Raw genomic sequence first — 14952 nt, 5'->3', positions numbered from 1 at the left:
TCGGTGGCTCCTTTGGTGGCGAGGCTTTTTAATTCTCTATCTTTCCAACTTCCCCGTCCTATCCTGTGTCCTCCTTCTTGACCTTCCTTTGGTGTTGCGTTCTTTGCAGTCCGCTCCTTTCGAGCCTTTGGAGTCGGTTGACTTGAAGTTTTTGACCCTGACGGTCGTCTTTCTGGTGGCCATTGCCTCTGCCAGGCGTATTGGGGAATTGGGGGCTTTCCTGCGGTCTGCTCCGTTTTTGATTGTTTTGTCGGATAGGGTGGTGTTGCGGCCTCATCCCACTTTTGTACCGAAGGTTGATTCCTTCTTTCATCTGTCTGCGGAGGTGGTCCTTCCTGTTCTGTGCCCTGATCCATCCTCGGCTGAGGAGTGTCTTTTGCATCTGTTGGATGTTCAACGTGCATTGTTGGTGTATTTGTCCCGCACGTCTTCATTCTGTAAGGTGGACAATTTATTTGTCAATTTTGGTTTGTCCCGTCAAGGCTTGAAGCCTTCCCTTTCCACGGTCAGTCGTTGGATTAAGGAGACCATTTTGTTGGCATATGGTTCTATTTCCGAAGTTCCTTCCCATCCTGTTCAAGGCCGTTCCACCAGGTCTGTGGCTGTCTCTTGGGCGGCGTTTAAGGGTGTTTCCATGGAGGATGTTTGTCGGGCTGCCACTTGGTCGTCCCCTCATACTTTCATGTCCCATTACCGCCTTCAGGTTGGGGGTGGTGGCTCGGTTTTCTTTGCCTCTTCTGTGCTATCTGCCGGTGTTCCTTGATGGCAATTTCTTTTGTTTATCTGACTCTGATTCAATAAACTTGTTGTTTGCTGCCTTACTGGTGTGGGCTGTTTTTCCTTACATGAAGCTGATTGACTTTGGTATCGGCTCATGGGTAATTACTGTGGCGAGGAAGACAGACGAGGAGGTAATGCCCCGGTTACTTACCGGTAATCTTCATTACTCCGAGTCCTTGTCTTCCTCGCCACAGTATAGTTTCCCTTTCCTCCCGGCCCTCTTGGTGGCTTCATGTCTGCGGCTTGGTTTCAGGTCGTTTGGGCATTTTCTGTATCCCTTTATGGGATTGGCTGTAGCCACTGGGGGCCATCTTGGAAGAGGGAGAGGGAGACTAGAGCGTAAAGTTTGCTTGGAGTTTCTGTGGGAGCCGGAGGCTCATGGGTAATTACTGTGGCGAGGAAGACAGGACTCGGAGTAATGAAGATTACCGGTAAGTAACCGGGGCATGTCACAGCGGCTTCTTTTGGCGTCTCAGGTATAATCACCCTTGGATCTCAAGAGGCTAACTCTCGGGTCTCACCGGAGGGTCACTTTATTATCTCACGTGAAGGTCATTTGAGGATATAATGTGAGGGTCACTTTAAGAGCTAACATGAGGGTTATTTTATTAAATGCTTTAGATTTCACAGGAGGGTCTCCATCAGCCGGCCAATTAATCAATGTACTAGTACACTGCTTCTTCCCAGTGGCGATAGATGCAAAGCGGAAGTGTGCCTGGGATTTATTGAGGCTTAACAGCGGTGCAAGGTATAACTCAGACCGACTGTCAAGGGGGAGCAGGAATTCTGGAAGCACATGCTTCAGAATATGAGCATAAACTGTGTGCTCCTCAGAGCTGACAACATTACGCTTATCTGCCCCCTCACCCGCCCCACACACACACAGCCACACACACCCAACCACACACACACACAACCACACACACACACACAACCACACACACACACACAACCACACACATAACCACAAACACAACACACACAACCGCAAACACAACACACACAATCACAACCACACACACAAACACAACACACACAACCACACACACAACCTTAACCACACACATAACCACACACACAACCACACATACAACCACACATACAACCACACACAACCACACACACACAACCACACACAGAACCACACTGTCAGTGCACACTTTCACCAAGCACAGACACCATCAGTCATCAGTGCACACTTTCACCGGGCACAAACACCACCAGCTGTCAGTGCACGCTTTCACCAAGCACACACACACACCACCAGCCATCAGTGCACGCATTCATCAGACACACACCACTAGCCATCAGTGCACGCTTTCACCAGGCACACACACCACCAGCCATCAGTGCACGCTTCCACCAGGCACACACACCACCAGCCGGCAGTGCACACTTCCACCAGGCACACACACCACCAGCCATCAGTGCACAATTTCTACAGACACACACACCACCAGCCGGCAGTGCACACTTCCACCAGGCACACACACCACCAGCCATCAATGCACAATTTCTACAGGCACACACACCACCAGCGCACACATCAATTGTTAACGCATCCACAATTAACTATTGTAGCAATCGCAGTACGGCGCATTTTACTTTTAAACATATTCATCTAAAGCGCAGCATGCCACCATTGCTACAAAAATAAATACACATTTTTTTGGCCTACAATTTATAGAGTTTTGTTGCAGTTGGTTTTGCAATATTTAGCAATGCCAATAGCTCAAACTTAATTAACCCGAGACCTATTGCATTGTAAATGCTTGTTTACTTTGTGTTTGTTTTTATTTACAACACGTATGAACCCCGTGATATCCCTGTTAGTGATATTGCTTTGTTGTTCTGTTGATCCAACTTGGGCATGATTTCAAGGCTGAGGCTGAGCTTTTTTACAGCATCATTTGGGGTCTATTATGGCCTACATTTCCGTTGCCTTGATAATTAAGATGATATTATAATCTGCAAATGTAGGAAGTCCTATAAACGCTGAAGATTGCAATGTTTTTTGTATGTTTTCTTAAATATCTTCAATGAAAAGATTTGAAGCAAAACAAAAAGAATATAATGATTACTAGACAACAAAATTAATTAAGAGGAAAGGGACGTGTTATGTTTGCATACTTTTAGAGTGCATGACTCACCCAGAAAGCTATACTGGTGCTGAAAAACAGCTGCAGTACTGGCTGGGTCTTAGCCTGAGGAAAAGAGCCAAGTTTTCTGTCACTTTCAGAACTTAAGTTCTGATGAGACAGGTTTTTATGTGAAGTTGCAGGTTGTTCCAAGCTTTAGGATTTAAGTAAGAGAATGCACGGCTGCCAGCTCTGGGTGTGTGCGAAATGTCTGCAAGCAGGAGTCCGGCCAAGCAAAAATGTCTGATCGGTGTATGGAAGTTGACGCAGCTGTTGAGGTCGGTGGGGCCAAGCTTGTGTAGGGCTTTGTGTGGTTGTGTAAGTAGCTTGAAGAGTGTGCATTTGGGAATGGAGAGCTAGTGAAGGTCTTTGAAAATTCAGGTGATGTATGCACAGGGAGGGAGTCTTTGTTTGAGTCTTGCCACTGCTTTTTGGATTGTTGAAAGTCTTCTGGTCAGTTGGTTGGTGATACCAACATAGAGTGCATTGCCGTAGTCCATCCAGTGATGAGGGCGTAGGTGATGGTTCTGAATGTGTTGTTTGGGTACCATTTGAAGATTTTCTTGAGGATTTTGAGGGAGTGGTAACAGAAGATTACGTTGACTTGGCTGATTTTAGCAAGCTGGTTGTCAACTATTATGCCTAAGTCTTAGGTTCGGGAGTCCGGGCAGCGGACCAAAAACCGCTGGCCACCAGGAAGAGGACTATAGTGATGTGTCTCGGCCAAAGATTACCACTTTTGTTTTTGTCTGTGTTGAGTTTCAGACAGTGTGTCTTCATCATCTGGCTACTTCGGACATGCAGGAGGTAAAGTTAGTCCGGGTGGTAGGTTTTTCATCGGAGAGGGAGCGAATGAGATGGGTATCACCAGCATAAGAGATGTTGATTCCATAGCACCAGATGATGTTTGTGAGCAGGCCATGTTGGCGCTGAACTGTGTAGGGCTGAGATATAATTGGTGGGGTGCTCCTAAGATGAGGTTGACAGCAGACGCAGTGTGGGGAGCCAGGCAGTGTAGGGAGCCAGGCTTACTGAATGGGTGCTGTCTGTGAGGAAGGGGAAGATCCAGTGAGTGCGGGTCCTTGTATTTGGGCTTTTTAAAGGCATCAGATGAGGACAGATTGGGAGACTGTGTTGAAGGCAGCAGATAACCTGAGTAGGATATAGGCTGCGATATCTTCTCTGTCCATGATCAATCGGGTGTCATCTGTGGCAGCAATGAGGGCAGTCTTGATGCTGTAAATCGTCATGAATCCAGATTGTGGGGAGGCGAGGGGGTGAGTGTCGTTAAGGTGGTCGACTGATTGTCTGTCGATGGCTTTCTCCATAAAGTTCACAGGGAAGGAAAGCAAGGAGATAGGGTGGTAGTTGGCCAACATCTTCAACTCTGCTGAGGGTTTCTTTAGAAAAAGGAGTATTGTCATGTTATTTCAGGCATCTAAAAAGTGGTTGTAAAGATGGGGTTGTTCAGTATCAGGGTTAGAGTAAGCTAATGGAGGGCAGTCCTTTGATGATTATACGGTAAGGGCAAATGCCCAGTGGTGCTCCATAATGGATGGGCCATATGGCTGTTGTGATTTCCAAAGTGGTCCGGCAGGAGCTTGAAAACGTTGTAGATGTTGCAAATCCTGTTGATAGCTTGGTGCAGAGGTCCTTCAGAGGTTCATTGTTGTGGAGCTTGCAGTTGGTGTGGTCAGATCCTTAATGATGTAGAAGATTTCTTTGGAACTATTTGTGCTGTTTTCGATGTTTTCATGAGTGCTGATCGTTTGGAAGACCTGATTTGCTGATGGTTGATTCTGAGAGCTGACTTCTAGCTGCTTTTGTAGGTGCTATCATGGGCATGTCTCATGTGTGTCCGAGTTGCTTGCACTGTTGTTTAGTGAGTCTATTTCTTCCGCATACCAAGTTGCTTGTTGCTTGGTTCTTGTGGCAGTGACTGTCTTCAGTGGGGCCATTGTGTCGACACAGGAGGTGATCCAGCCCCCACATTGGTGATGGATTGTGAGCGGTTGTGGTTGGTGGGCCAGGAGCTCTGAGGTCCATGTTTCTTCTGGGATCCTATTCTGGGTTCATCTGGTTGATTTGACGAGTGTGGTTCCGTGATGGTGAGGGATGTGCAGGGGAACTGTACAAGGATGTGGTTGGACCAGGTGAATGGTTTGGGCTTGTCTACCATAATGTTGTTGAAGTTAGTGAAGATGCAGTCTTTGAGATGTCCAGCAGTTTGGGTGAAGTCATTTACTCGCTGGATGAGTCTGAACATGAATGGGTCCTCCAGGAGGATGTTTGTGTTTGGCTTGGTGAGGTCGTTCATGTGATAGTTGAGGTTGTTAAGAAGGATGAAGGAGCTGGCGTGGAGTACCAGAAGGGCCGCAAAGTCTGCAATAGTGTTAAATTTGGTGCGGTGAGGTTGGTGGAGAAGTGTGGCTCACTGGTTAGAAGCGGCAGACCCTGAAGCAGAGGTCGGCCCGGGACCAGGGTTCAATTCCCGACGCGGCAGGGTCTTGGGTCAATTTCCGCTGACTCGATAATTCTCGCCTAGGTGCCTACGCTAACCATGGGTCCCACTCTGCAACTCTGGGCAAGGCTTGCTTAATCTCCACAACGGCCCCAACAGCGGGTGCCTGGCTTCACCTTGGGGGTGCCCTCTCACAGGGAAAGCCAGGACGGGTTCTCCAGCGGTATACAGTGCCAGGATGCCACGTGATGGGGTAACAGTGCGCTTTACAAGTATACATACATTACATTACATTGGTAAATGAGGGTACAAACCAGGCTGGAGTTGCTGTGAAGTTTAAAGTAAAGGTGTTCCATGCTGTTCTGTGGGTGTGGCAGAGGAGCGGATATTCTCTTTAGAGCAAAGTCCTTCGCTAGGTCTGGTGGTGCTGTCCTGCCTTACGATCTTGTATCTGCGGTGGGGTGGGGGGCAGGGTCACTGTGGCAATGTTTAAGCTGATGTCGGGGTCAGCCAGGTTTCAGTCAGGAAGAGCAAGTCCAGTCAGAGTTCATACAGGTGGTCCCAGACTTTAGTGACTTGTCTGATAAGCAAATGAGTGTTGAGGTGGAGGTAGGACAGGGAAGGCTGGGAGCTCTGTGGTGGTGTGGAGTTTGTGGCCCTGTATCTGGTGGTGGGGGGAAGTTGGGACAGAGGGGTGTGCAGGAGAAAAGGCTGGTGGTGCTGGAGAACTTGAAATACGCTGTCTGACGGGGATTCCTGACATGCAGTGCATGGTGGCATGGCATGCCTGGAGTGAAGTGTGAGGAGAGCTGCAGAGGAGTAACATCTAGGGTTGCAGGTTTAGGCTTCTTCAGTGAGATATAGCTTGGATGCTGCCGCACAGCAAGAAAGGGCCCCACGTCTGGGCATACCTTTAGCCAGTTAGTGTGTTACATGAAGCACGCAAAAAGTGATAGGAAGAATACTTGCAAATAGATTAACCACTGTCATTTGCTCGAGGTAGCATTCCAACCCATCATTTTTCACTGACTGTGCCACTCTCAAAAGAGGACCACCTTATGCCCAATCAAGTCGGTCTCTACAAGGGAAAATCCGGCCAACTAAACTCCTAGAGCACGTAGCATATTCTAATAAGGTTAAAAAAAAGCTTAGATGTTATACTGGCACCTCATTCTGTCTTGAAAAGTATAGTCATTCCCCGCTTTGTCCTTTGTGTGATTAGTGCGCAGTAATAACAGAATACCACATTTTTCTTTGTGTGGTACATCTGTCCCACTGCTTTGCAAAACTTCTTTCTAATTATAGGATTGGATGGTACATGCTAGTGGCTGCTTCTGTAATTATCTTTTCTTGTTTTGCTCATAATTTGCCTAACTGCAGGGGTCAGTGAGCCAACAGGCCCATTATCTCCAGGCAGTACACTCAGTGGGTGAGCTCTTTACACCAATTCCAGGTGCTATGGGCCAGATAGAAATTTAATTGGAAATCCCTGCAGTTTTCCTGCGGAAATGGTTGTAACTCCAGTCCAGTAAAGGTAGAATTTAACGATATGTAGAAATCATTGTTTTCACATTTGTACTAAAGATCGCCACTAAGAAATTGCAGATGTCGTGGCAATTTCTTTTGTTTTAAGGTACATGGGCTTCATGTCATAATGAAGATGTCACATGTCCTCACCTTCCTTTTGTGCTCCTCACTCCCTCTGAACCGTTACTCCACTGGGCGCCCCTTTGTTCTTTTTCAAACCTTCTGTTCATGCAACCTTTTTACTTAAAAAAAATTGCTAGGCGTTTCTTTACACCACCTTTTTCCAACCTTCAGTCTCAGACTCCTTCAACCGCTGCATCTTGTTCTGTGTCACACCCACCCCTTTAACTTCTTGATTTATATATTATGCTTTTTTCCATGCTGTGCAATGTTTCTCTTTTCTTGCCCCCATCACTCCACATCTGCAAACCCCTCCTTCACTTAATTCACCGGCCATCTTAAAATAAATATGTTTTTGCACTTTATTCATCTATTTGTTTTTCTTTAATGGAAATGTTTTAAGCAACATTTTCAGGACTGTTTTTATTTTTACTATCTTTATTTTAAGATTACATAATTTTTGTTTTTATTTTTTTGTAATTTACCTTCCACTGCAGACCTTTTTTTCATCACAAGACAGACACTATCAGACTATTGCTGTCCCGGCTCTATGTAGTACCAAAGCTTTGCTGTCTCTGTTTCTCTTGAAACTTGTAAATTATTATCACCTCCAAGTTTAATTTCTGACAATTATAAAGCTGGGCCTCCAAGGCTTCAAGACACATTTGACATCAGCTGTAGGCTTAAACATTAAAAAATTGTTTTGACATGACACCACTTCAGCTTTGTATGGACTGTCACTGATATTTGACATCCCTTTTTATACATACACACACCCACACACTTAATGAATTGCTTGTGTATATGTATATAAAATTGATGATTTAAAAATGGGTTTATTTCCAGTTTAATTAAACTCCATGCAGATGAAAAAGTATTAGTAGCGTACATTAAACATTAAACATTCAATTTTATAAATGGATTGCAATAAACAATACAGTTTGTTTATCTTTTATCATGAGTATTCATAACAATTTACTATTTAATTGTATCATGACTTGCTCTTATGTTTCACTAGCAATGGTTCAATTTAAATTGACCTACATTTTCTTAATTCCTATATAAAAATGGTAAATGTTTAAAGTTCTCACATTAATATGGAATATTTTTATTTTTTATTTCAAAAGATTTTCATTTAGCAGTGCTTTATATCCTACCACATCCAGCCTCGAAGAAGCTTTGGAAGCATATTACAATGCATTACTCTTTTTTTTAAGTTCAACAGGCTAGGTTGCAGGATTTCTGCAGTTATTCATTTAGGGGCCGATTACGATGTGGCCATTCCGACCGCATCGTAATCAGCAGGTCGGATTCCTTTCCGACCGACCCATTATGATGTATTTGTTCGGAAAGGAATGTGACTGGTCATTCTGACTGGCTTCTGATGGGCTAAGAGAGCCCATCCGCCAGTAATCCCAAGGGCGGCTCTTTCGGCCAGAGGGATTACGATGTCGGGGGGACACAGTCTTTCTGGCCGGCCTTTCCGACACCGACAGGCTGTTGGAACTCGACTTTGGGGCCCCCAGCAGGGCCCCCTTTGGTGCACGGCCTCTGGTTGAAGGCCTAGGTGCCTCCCTGTTGATCCCTGCACCTTGTGACAGGCACCTTGAGGTGTTTGCCACAGGGTGCAGGGATGAACTGCACCTGGCATTTTTCCAATGGGAGCATGCATTCCGGTCAGAATGCATCCTCCCATTGTAAAGTATAGGAATGCAACCGAACAGTGTTTTGTCTTATCCTAATTAGTCGATCGGGACCGCCGACCAGGTGTCGAGACATTGTAATAGGGCCCTTAGTTGTAAGCTTGGCACAATAGTAGAGTTGTTGAATCCTTTCTGATTTTGAGGCGATCCTAGTGGACTGTAATTTTGGCCCCTTGTTTCTGAGCCCTTGATTCATAAAGGTCTGCCGCTGATACAGGGTTATTTTGTAGTGCCCTATAGAGTGTCTGTTTAGCTGGTTTAACACTGAGCCCTTTTAGGAGTTTTCACATTTATATAGGTATATTGTTGCTTGTTGGGGTTGAGAACTAGTATAATTTTGGCTGTTCGTTTTTCTAGTGGCTGGGGTTTGTTTGTATGTTTTTTAGACCTGTGTATAGCAGTAGCAGCTGCTACCGTACCCGGGTGGTGGGCGGGGTGCGGGAGGTGGAGGGGAGATAAAAAATTAAACCTAAATAAACAAAAAAACACTTACCTCAAATGGCCACCACCTCTTCATCGTTCTCGTCCGTCTGACATCTTACTGCACTCCCGGACAGCAGCAGGAAGTTCCAGCCCTCCCAACCTCCCTATATCCAATCACAACGCTGCTTTTATTGCTCTGAGCGCCATGGATGGGCGCTCATACAGGGGCTGGGAGGGTTTGAATATTCCTCACCAGGCTGTGTAATGCAGCTTGGTGGGGGACATGCAATGTGCGCACTTCTGCTTGGGGCGGCCCGTGAAGGCCGATCAAGCAGTCCTGCGCTCTTCAGGATTGAAAATCACTCCTCTCCCTACACCGCCAGCCCCGCCCAAGAGCCACTTAAGTATATAGGAAAAATAAAATAATAATACCTGTAGTTATTATCATATTATTTTTCCTTCTTTTCAATGGGGCGATGCTCTGCCGCCTTTGCGGAGGAGCTGCCACTGTTGTATAGACCATTTTAGTAATACAGTTTTCTTATGACTTAGAGGTGCACTAAAGGAGAACGTTTTCTAATGAAAATCGAAACAGGGAACTGTAGTTCCCTTCGAGAGGGCATTCATTTGAAGTTGAAATAGGTTTTTTTCAGGACTGCTTACTGGGTGTGCCTCCCCAGGTGGGACATCGTGGGTGGTTTTAAGTTCTAGGGTTGCAGGAGAACTCCAGTACTCCGAGCTTTTGTAGGCAATTTACTCCATTTTATTCCTCATTAATACGTTTTTTTCACTCCAGTAACAATTTGCACTGCAAGAAAAGACACCCGTATTGGTAGGTACCAGGAAGCTCTCACAATCGAGCCTCTCTGATGCAAGTTAAACTAATACTTTTTTCAGCAAAATGGTTATAGGTATAGCCCACAGTTAAGGTGTCAATCACTAAACTATTCCATTTTACGAGCCAGGTTTCTGCAGACACCTAGGTTGCATGTAGCATTAAGTAACTGAGGTGGCTGATGAGCAAATTCTGCATTCGAAGCATAAAAATGCACTTATCATCTCGGTTGGGCCCTATCCTTATCCCAAAGGGGAAAACAGTCTCTTTAATCCCCATCTTGGCCTCCAGCAAGGTGCCAGATTGTTAGCAGCTGCAGGAAATGAAGAAGGGTTTACCAGTTCCCCTTAAACTTTTTCCAGATCTGTACTCCTTTGAGCAGCTGTTCTTTCAGGAGTGGGCGCATATGAGCGAAACAGAGAGAATGGGAGTAGAAGGAGAGAGGATGAAATGAGAATTTTCAAACTCTTTGCCCTCCACCTCTTCAACGGCCTCAGGGCACTACAGGAAATGAAAGAATGCAGGCTGACATTTCAATGCGGACCAGATAGCATATTAAATAAGAGGCCCCAATGCAAAACATCCAATATTCTAGCAGTCGTCTATCCTGTTAGGAAATCTGAGAATACCTGATGGGCTGCTCTCTCGGTATGGTGAAACATGTCTCTGGCTGCCCCTGTTCTTCTGGCACGCCAGGAAATGTTGTATAGGCCATTATACAGTTTGTTGTTTGCAGATTAAAGGGAATTCTATTTCTGGACTTTAGTGTATACATTTTATTGACATTTAGTGATAAGTTGTCTGTCAGGGTTTAGGACAGCGTGCGCCTACCTAAACTTCAGTTCCCAGCAGCCTTAGGGGAAAAACTACATTTCCCATGATTCCCGGTGGTGCAGCAGGATATCAGAGGGCGGAGCCAGGTGTTCGGTGCTCGTGATTCCTGTTTGTTTAGCGAGAGCTGCTGCTCCACGGTGCCTCGGAGTTCCTGCATCTAATCCGTGCTTTTCCTCCGCAGAGGAACTGACTTCTGCACGGTATTTGATATCGCGCTGGCTAGCGCGTATGCTCTAAATACATTTTGGCTCGTTTCTTTCTGTTGACGTTGTGATAGCTTCTCGCGGCTGCGAGTAGCGGTTAGAGAACTGGGCACCTGTTCCCTGGAGTACTTGGTTTTTGGGAAAGACGTCTCTAAGGTGTTTTGTCTTTGTGAGAAGGGATTCTCAGACTTGGAATTCAAGTGACGGAGTGCAGGGGGGGATTAGGACCTCCGCACTACCGGCATGAATCTCGTGATGATTTGAATCACTATCGGTTTTCTGGATTTCCTTACCAAAGCGGATGGCAGTAGTGAAGGAACTACGCCATGCCGTGTTTGGTGTACTTTCTTGTCTTGCCATCATAAAGGATACAGTTGCGCTATGATGGCAAAGAGGATTCTGTTCATCTGTTTTTTGGTTGGGAACTATTTTTGTAATCAACAAACACTGGCTTGCTACATTTAGTTATTTGCACTTTTTATAAACCTTTGGATTGCCTATTTCTTCAGAGCTTTCCAGTGACTGGTCATAGGGTATGTTACTATTGAGTACTAATACTTTAGGCAGGTAGTGTATATGTCCCCTGTGTTCTTACACTTGTTCTTATGTTCATGCAGGATAAAAAAGAAGGCAGAGGAACAGCAGTGTGGTGTATGCACATGTGGTTATACAGGTGAATTAAGGAGGTGTTTGTCTAGTGAGAAATTACTGAGTGTAGGGTTAAGAATTGTATTAACCTTTGCTTATTTTTCTTACAGCTTCTTTTTCCCTGCTGCCCCTTTCCTTCTTCCCTTTATTCTTTTGGGTTTTTTCCCCTTTTGGGGTTTTTCCCTCGCCGTATCGTCTGAACACCCTGTGTGTAAACTTCAGGGTGTTCGGAGGGTCCGGAGGTGGAGTATTGTTGCTGCACACGGATCCTGCGGAGTACAATCCTGACAGAATCACGAGCCCACGAATTTCGCTCCGCCTGGTCCGTGTGTAGTAGCAATGGCGTCCATGGAGGATGTGATGCAGGCTTTGCTCTTGGTGCAGCAGGAGTTGGCCTCTTCTAAGGCCGAAACCGCTGCTTTGCGGGAAAAAGTAGAACGTCTGAGTGGGAATCCTTTTAACGCTTCTGCATCGTCCTCTAATGTACAGGTTACTGTGCCCCCACCCATACCATTGGCTACTCCAGAAAGGTTCTCCGGAGACCCCCGGAAAGTGCATGTGTTTATGACACAGGTTCTCATGCATTTCTCCTGTAAGCCATCAGCATTCCCCACAAACCATTCGAGGGTGGCTTTTTTGATCTCATATCTGGTGGGGGATGCAGCTGATTGGGCTGTGCCTTTGGTTAAACGTGACGACGCTCTCCTGTCAAATTGGGCAGCGTTTAAAGCTGAATTCGAGAGGGTTTTTGATAGAAGAGCCACGACATTCAGTGCTGATCGCGAGTTGTTAGCATTACGACAAGGTAGAGGAGAATTAATCACTTATCTTACAGCATTTAATAGACTGGTGGCCGAGGCTGAATGGCCTGAGGAGAAAAGAATGTCTCTTTTCTATCAGGGGTTGCATGACGACCTAAAAGATATGGTGGCACATGTTGATCCTCAGCCTACTTCTTTTGTAGATATGGTAAACCTGGTGTTAAGAATGGATAGTCGGTTAACGGACCGAGGGAGTAATAGGAGAAGATGGGAAAGAGGGTTTTACAGTGGCGAAAGAAACCCTCGCAAGATAACTGGGGGAACAGAAAACCCTCCTGAACCCATGGAGATAGGAGCACTCAGAGCACCTTTGTCGAGAGAAGAGAGAGAGACAAGAAGAGTACAAGGGTTGTGCATGTATTGTGGGAAGAAGGGACATTACGTTCGGGAATGCCCTTCCAAACCCAAGTCTTCAGGGAATGTCAATAAGTTTAAAAAGGTCGCTGTCTCACATATAGCGCAGGAGAATGAACAGAAGGGAGACAACGTAGGTAGTGTAGACGGAGGACATGCGTGGAAACTCACCTCATTGTCTTCTCTTGGTACTGAAGAAACTGAATCACATCTAGTTGTAGTCATGACGCTGGAATGCGACTTGGAACGTTATCAGGTAATGGTGATGTTGGATTCCGGAGCAACCAGCAATTTTGTGGATGAAGGGTTGGTGAAGCGGTTAGATTTACCTCGTGTCCCGAGGGAGAATCCTGAAGACGTACTGGCCGTTGATGGGCAACCATTAACATCAGGACAGATAACAGAAAAAACCTGCGAGTTGGGTTTGTCTATGGTGTTACATGATTATGTGCATTCTGAGGTTTTGGCTTTGAATATAATTGCTGCACCACAGTATGAGATTATTTTGGGTATGCCCTGGTTGCGTAAGCACAACCCGGTGGTGGATTGGCAGGCAAAAAAGTTCCACTTTAGGCTTGAGTCTTGTCAGGACCATTTAGCGCCATGTGTTTCGGCTAATGTTACGGTATTAGCCACCCCTTTTATGGCAGCCACTGCTGCGGAAAAGGATGTACGACTGCCTGTTGAGTATTTGACTTATAGGGATGTGTTCAGCGAGGTACAGGCAGAAACCCTACCCCCTCATAGGGAATACGACTGTCGTATAGATTTGGTGGAGGGGGCCACCATACCTTCTTGCAGAGTATACGCTTTATCTGTACCTGAAACCACCTATCTGAAGGAATATGTTAGTTGCATTTTAATGTTATGTTAGTTGCATTTTAATGCGCACAGCTGCTCCAGCGAAGGAGCGTCCTGGCGCAGGGAAAGGTAAACACAACACAACACTAGGTCCGGTAACAAAAAGCAAACAGTAAAAGCTAGAAACAATTAAAACAGGAAGGTTTTCAGGGCCCTACGGAAAGACATTAGGTCATTCGAAAGGCGGATTTCCAAGGGGAGCGCATTCCAGAGGGTTGCGGCTTTCACGCGGAAGGAGCGACCCCCCATCCGACTAAGTCTGAAGCGGGGGACGACCACCAAGGACTGTTCAAGGGATCGTAGTGAGCGGGTAGGAACATAGGGAGAGATCAGTGTATTGAGTATTCCGGGTGCCAACTCTCTCAGAATTTTAAAAACCAGGCAGAGAGCCTTGAATTGGATACGCTTGCATATCGGGAGCCAGTGCAAGGACCGCAGGGTGTTAGAGGTAGGGCAGGTTCGAGGCAGACCAACCACCGCCCTAGCCGCCGCGTTCTGGACTCGTTGTAAACGGAGAATCTCGGCTTGGTTCGCTCCTAAAAGGAGAGAACTGGCGTAATCCAACCGCGAGATGATCATTGCTTGAATGACCAGCTGTCTTGTAGGAGCATCGAAGAATCGCAGCAGGGGTCTTAGCCCGCGTAGTACTCCAAAACAGCAGGCCGCCACTCTCTTTGTATGAGTCACAAAGCTTAGCGTGTGGTCAAGCCATACTCCGAGATTCCTGAGTTCCAGGACAGGGGCCGGCGCTGATCCCAGCTCTGGAGGCCACCATTCGTCCCCCCAGTGGTCCGCTTCCCTTCCAACGATCATCACCTCTGTTTTTGACGCGTTCAGCTGGAGACAGTTGTTATTCATACAGCTGGCCACCTCTCTCAGTCCACTTCGGAACCTGAGGGCATCCTGCTTGGCATCCCCGCTGATCGTAACCGCCAACTGAGTGTCGTCAGCATAGGAGACCATGGTAAGGCCCCATTGCCTGACGACCTCAGCCAGCGGCTGCACGTACAGATTAAAAAGCGTGGGACTCAGCGAGGAGCCCTGAGGGACCCCCAGGTCCAAAGGATGGTACTTGGACTGAAAAGGAGGGGTGGCAACGCAGAAGGAGCGATCACTGAGGAAGGAGCGGAACCACTGCAGAGCTGAACCACAAATGCCAATGTCCTGCAGGCGGTGTAGCAAGATGCGATGGGAGACAGTGTCAAAGGCAGCGCTCAGGTCTAGTAAAATAAGCGCTGCCGTTT

This window comes from Lissotriton vulgaris, chromosome 12, assembly GCF_964263255.1.
Source record: "Lissotriton vulgaris chromosome 12, aLisVul1.2, whole genome shotgun sequence".
Classification (NCBI taxonomy): Eukaryota; Metazoa; Chordata; class Amphibia; order Caudata; family Salamandridae; genus Lissotriton; species Lissotriton vulgaris.
The sequence above is the reverse complement of the archived record's forward strand: the minus strand, read 5'-3'. Positions refer to the sequence as shown.